The sequence below is a fragment of the Pinus tabuliformis genome, chromosome 6 (assembly GCF_031772625.1).
Source record: "Pinus tabuliformis cultivar Carrire ecotype Pingquan chromosome 6, CPIR1, whole genome shotgun sequence".
In the NCBI taxonomy this organism is placed as follows: domain Eukaryota; kingdom Viridiplantae; phylum Streptophyta; class Pinopsida; order Pinales; family Pinaceae; genus Pinus; species Pinus tabuliformis.
In genome coordinates this window covers 1,105,291,289-1,105,297,288 of record NC_142292.1, presented here as the reverse complement: position 1 = coordinate 1,105,297,288, position 6,000 = coordinate 1,105,291,289, and positions in this window count along the sequence as shown.

Below are 6,000 nucleotides of genomic sequence, written 5' to 3'. Positions count from 1 at the left end.
TGGTTTGCATTGCTTTATCTTTCTTATCTGTTGGTATGCTTGAATATCTTTCTTTTCAATCATACTATTGCCTACATGGGTCAACCAATGCATCGATGGCTGCATTGGAAATATCACTTCACGTGAGTTGGCCCATGCTCTACTTAGCTTAGGAGTAGGAGTAGTGTTTTCTTTCTTGTTTTGATTTTCTTACTTTGTTTTGCTTCGTCTTACTTCTTTCCTTTGCTTGTTTTCTCGTACACTCGTAGGATTAGTTTCCGCATGAAACCATGTTTGGCTACTTGAGACAAGCAGGGTGAAATACAAGAGGACTTGTACAACTAGAAACACTTTGTTATCTGTCTATTCCATCTCTTTATGAAGATATTTCATTTTTTCTATTAGATGATACCCTGATGGAAAATACGTTCCTTTCAGAGTGAGTCATGGTGAAATCACGACGCTTGCACTCTTACCTAGTATTGCCTACTCTAATCGATTTTATATATTTGGTTAACCCTTTTCAACTCAGTCAAGTAGAGTAAGTAGAGGGTGAAAACCTTAACAAGTATGTTATAGGTATATATAAACATCCTTTTTTGAAGGGACAAGCTATTCTACTCTCAAGAAGTCAGGATCCCCCTTTGGCCTCTAAAATAAATAAATGCCTATGCAAAGTTCTTTAAAAAAAATGAAATGAAAAAAATAAAATAAAGGAAAAAGAAGGGAAATGATTCCTGCGTAGAAAGGTGAAGAAAACAACTTCACTGGGGTACTGTCCAAGCTCGCTGGTAGCAGAGCAATGCTTGTGTTCCTAAAGTGACTTCACCGGGGTACTGATGAGCCTCATCATTGGGTAATTATATGGACCTTAATTCATCTCCTAGCTTAGTCAAATAAACTCTTCTCACAACTTATTACATATTTTGATTATATGTTGTTTAATGAGATGAGTCAAAGTAATATATTATGCCTAGTGGACTAATGTGCATTGAATGTAGGTTTGTGAGAGAAAATCAGGGAATTTTGGCTAGATTAAGGGTTGAAATTCAAATTAGACAAGGAAGAGAGATTGTAGGAGGTAAATCCTCTTTGTTTACTCCTCCCTAATTCAAATATTCCTCCATCAACCACACTAGCTCGGATTACAAGCAGCCAAGTCATGGTGATCAAAAGGCAGCCGAGGAAGTGGCAATTAAAGAGTTAAATCCTCTTCGTTTACTCCTACCTAATTCAAATATTCCTCCATCAATCACACTAGCTCGGATTACAAGCAGCCAAGTCATGGTGATCAAAAGGCAACCAAGCCTCCCTAGATTTGATGACAAGGAAGAGAGATTGTAGGAGGTAAATCCTCTTCGTTTACTCCTCCCTAATTCGAATATTCCTCCATCAATCACGCTAGCTCAAATTACAAGTAGCCAAGTCATGGTGATCAAAAGGTAGTCGAGCCTCCCTAGATTTAAGGAAGTCACTGGAAAATTCCGTTGTATAAATAAAGAGGCCTATAGCGTCATTAGGATTCAAATTTTTTCTGTAAAAACACAAGTAATTTTCGAGTTCAAGACTTGTGGAAGACATTGCTATGTAATTTTCTGTTTTGATAATGAGAATGAGCATTTCCTTGATCCAACACTGAGTTAACTCAGAGGGTTGAAGCTCTTGGTTTAGGGCCTAACCCTAGAAGAAACAACTCCTCTTCTTGTATTTGTATGCTTAGATTGATTTGATAGCTCACTGGTTGAATTGTCTTTAGGATTATTCCATTGCAATTAGTGTAGATTTGATTAGGTTGCTTATTATTTTGCTTCCATTTGTGCTTTACTTCAACAGTAGTTTAGAAGAGATAAAGGAACATCAAAAAGCTATAAATAGGTGTTTTGGCCTCACTTCTTCCTTCAGGGATCATGATTTGAGGAAAGAACTCCTATGCAGCCCCAAAAAGACATAATACTAGTTTCTCATGGAATTTAGGGCTTTCTGTACTTAGACCAGAATTTGATCAGTTTCCAAGAGTAGGATTTAGTTATCATTTCTTCCATATTCAGTCTTATATTAGATCTCATCAACGATTCCATCTTATTCTGCAAGTTTTCTTCATGCATGAAGTAGACAATTAGCTCATTAAACTCTGTTTTCCCAATCATTGAAATTCTTCTTATTTACATGATTTTTGGGTAAATGTCAATGTTTGATGTAGTGCAGGTGTTTCAGAAGTACAAAGAGATCTCATAGTCAACAACCTCCTTCCAAATTCATCCATCCATGATCATTCCTTGCTTGCACTAAAACCCTCGCAAATTTCATCATTTCACAAGGAAACTTCTCTAAACTTGTTGAGAAAATCCAACCATCTTCCAAATTTGGTTTTGAGTTTTGGACTGATCCTAGGTATTTCCTTGCCTCATTCCATCCACCAACCACCTTCCCTAAGCCTTCCATCACCTTCAACGCCCATCCTTTTTCTCTCGGCTGGATCTTGTGGAAATACAGGGAATCTTGTAGGTTTTTAGGACATCCTGTAGGTTTTCCTGTAGTGGCTTGTTTTGAGGCCAAATTTAGGGAGAAGCCTCTAGGAAGCTAGAAAATGTCACCTACTGGTCTCCCCAACCTTCTAACCATTCACTAGCATCCCTAAGCCACTTGCCACATCACTAAAAGAGATTATCTTTCACACTTTTCCATAGAAAGACAAAAAGAAAAAAAATAGATTTATTTTAGTCATTTACATCCACAGTAGTAGAATGTTTGATATTTTGAGTTTACATGCTTAGGACAATAGGATTGCACATATGTTAACTTAGCATTCTTTTTGAAGCATAGTCTCTTAGCAGTTAGTTAGAAAATGGTGTGTTTTTAGCATTTGATTTAAGTCTTCTTCCTTACTATAGTAGAAAACATTTATCTTAGAGTAGATTTCTATTTGTCTCATGAGTAATCAAGCTTCTTCTGAATCCATAGAAGTCTGGCTTGAAAAAACCTAGTGGTCTATCGCCAACTGAGCAGTGACAAAGAGTAGACCCATCACTTTTACTTGTGTATACAACACTGTCACCTCCAAGTTTTTATGAACCCCAGGTTGATAAAGTAAAGTTGGTAGCCCCAAGAGTTGCAACATTCTTGCTGCAATACTGGTGCTCATCATTTTTTGGTGCCGTTGACTGGGAGGTGTCTAAGTGACGCCAGAAAACCGTTGTATTACCCATAGTATGCATATATAATGAAAAATCTATTTTTCCCCAGGAATTAATATGACCTACCGAGTCAAATCTTCACTAATTAATGGTTTAAGGCCCCTTTTTATTACTTCTATACATAACGATTTCATAAACCACAACCTACCCTTAATACATCCATTTATCGGGACTTATTCACCTCATTTTCATTAACTTTTCGTTACTCTCTAATGCACCCTCATGAACTTCCATTAAACCTTAAACCCACACATATAACCAACCCCACTCTTTACATTTTGGTTATATTGGACTTACCACATAAAACCCTTCTAAGCACTTTATTTCTATTATAATCCTTGTATAATAGAATACACATAAAATTAACGTAAACCATACTTTTTCCGCTTTTCTTTGCATGTTAATCGAGGCTTTCCTTTATCGCTATCGCAATTCCTGTTGGGGCCGCTCACATCACACCTTCACATATCGCACTTGTTAAGAGCACGATACTCCTACCTTGGAATGTTGCGATGTGATCTAATTGCTGATCGCATCGGACATCGTACTTCACACATTCTTGTGGCCCAAGGTTCATTCCTCATAATTGAAACATTGCGATGCGGGGTTTTATCAATGCTCCTCCACCATTGATCTTACCTTCAATCCGACGGTTGATACTTTCTATAATCAATAGAGTTGCTCGGTGATCCTGTGACATAGATCAAAAACCATTTGATCTGATGGTCCTCAATGATGTCACATCGAGAACTTGTGCGACACTTACCTGCTCCATGAAACCGATATGGTTCATAAACCTTGGTCTATAAAACTTCGGTCCCGCACTTAGACTTAACCTCTGATTTCTTTAACACCCGATATCCATTGGATAATGAAGGCCTTTAAATCCTATGGTCTGCAGCCCTTCAACTAACACATGGGATACAACTGGTTGAACCCCCGTAACTACTTGTGATGTCAGCGTTTGGAAATAAGATCAACGATCAGGGTTTATTGCGGCACTTCGACCAGGTTCAAGGACTTCCTCTCTCTCCTATTCCCGCTAGAATTTTCCACCATTTATATCCATTGATCTTACATGATGTGACGGTCCTCGTCCTTTTCTGCTGACCTTGTGTTTAGGCCCTTTCTTCAATGTTCCTCCATGGTATTGGGTTTCTTTGGGGTTCTGGTCTTTTGCTGTTCTGCAGCAATTTTCTCTTGAACTTAACTCCGCTCACGCTTTAGTGCTTCCTTCACCTTCACTGTAATGCTAAAACTTCCTTCCATACTATCGATGTGTGTAAAACCGATACACCACTCTGTACTCTTCTCTGTATTTCGCCTCTGATTCTACACATGCAACTTCTGTTACATAGAACTACCCTCTAGTTCACACACGGATTAAATTACTCCATACATGCACATAAACTCAGAATTGATTTGTTTGTTTTAATAAAGAAATATTTACACAGAGAATTCCTTCTCAGCTTGATCTTCTATATCAGTGGCATTTCTTCCTACCTGTAGGCTTACAATCTGACTGACTGACTCACTAACTATTTCTCTAACTACTGATTGACTCTTCCTTTTAGGCTTACATTTATACAAAATGTTTTGTTGAACTAATTCTAGTTCAGATCCTTAATCTGCTGAACTAACTCCTGAATATCCTCTAAGTCCATTTTTAACTCCAGTTATCCCTAAGAATCCTTTGTAGTTCCTTGAATCATGAGACCTATAAGAGTCACAATTGATTTCCAACCCTCTCCTCATCATTAATCACTCATGTTCTCCTACATTTGAGAGCATTTACAATTATCCTCACACTTATCTGATTAATTCCTACTTTAACCACTCAAAACATTAATAATTACATACATAGGAATCCAACTTCCTTGAAAATATAAGACCCCCTATGTCTACTAAAATACAATGATGTTTCTGAGCCAATGCTCCTGCATCAGACTCACAAAGTAGAAAACCTTCATGATATCTTGATCATGTGTCTTCATATGTTTATAGAAAAACTTCCAGGGTCCCAAACTTTAGTTTGTAACTGCCCAAATGCCTTGTACCTTTGCTGTTGCTGAATGTCTGTTTTCTTTTGTTTCATCTCCCTCTCCTTGTCAATCAGGTTCAAGTTTTGATTGATCATACTTCCTGTTGCTATCAATTTCCTCCATATAGACTGCTTCATCATTATTTGCCATAACTCTTCAATCTCCATCACCAGCACATCCTTGGGTTGGTCCATACTCTGCCACTTACTGCTATCTCTTTCTACTTGCTTCAGTTTGTTGCTGATGTCTAGTAGTTCTTCAAACTGATGTTTTCTATCTTCTCTTTGAAGTTGTTGGATTCTTATTGCCACCCTTTCATCCTTACCCTCTTTCATGATTATCTCTTTCTGCATTGAATCCTGTCTTTCCAGCATTCTTTCTAGCAATTTAACATCTATGTTCCATGGATTAAAATTTTCCACAGAATCCTTTTCTTCCATCTTTAGTTGGCTGCTCATCTGTGCCAAATTTCCTCCAACATCTGCAACTAAACCTACACTCACCAAACAATTATTAAAATAAAAATCATAAGGCTTCTGTGCCTTTTCTTCCTTTGGCAACACATCAGTATGTTGTTATGATTTCTCCTCCTCTATCAGCACATCAGTATGCTAATTTGAATTCTCAAAAGAATTCATGAGACTGTCAGCTAGTATCTCCTTTACACCATCTGTTTCGATGGTGTCTTCCTGTCCCTTTCCATTGTAGTGAACTTCTTCATTCTCATTCAGTTCTGATTTTACAACCTAAACACTTACTTTTTAGTTTTCTAGCCTTTCCTCCAA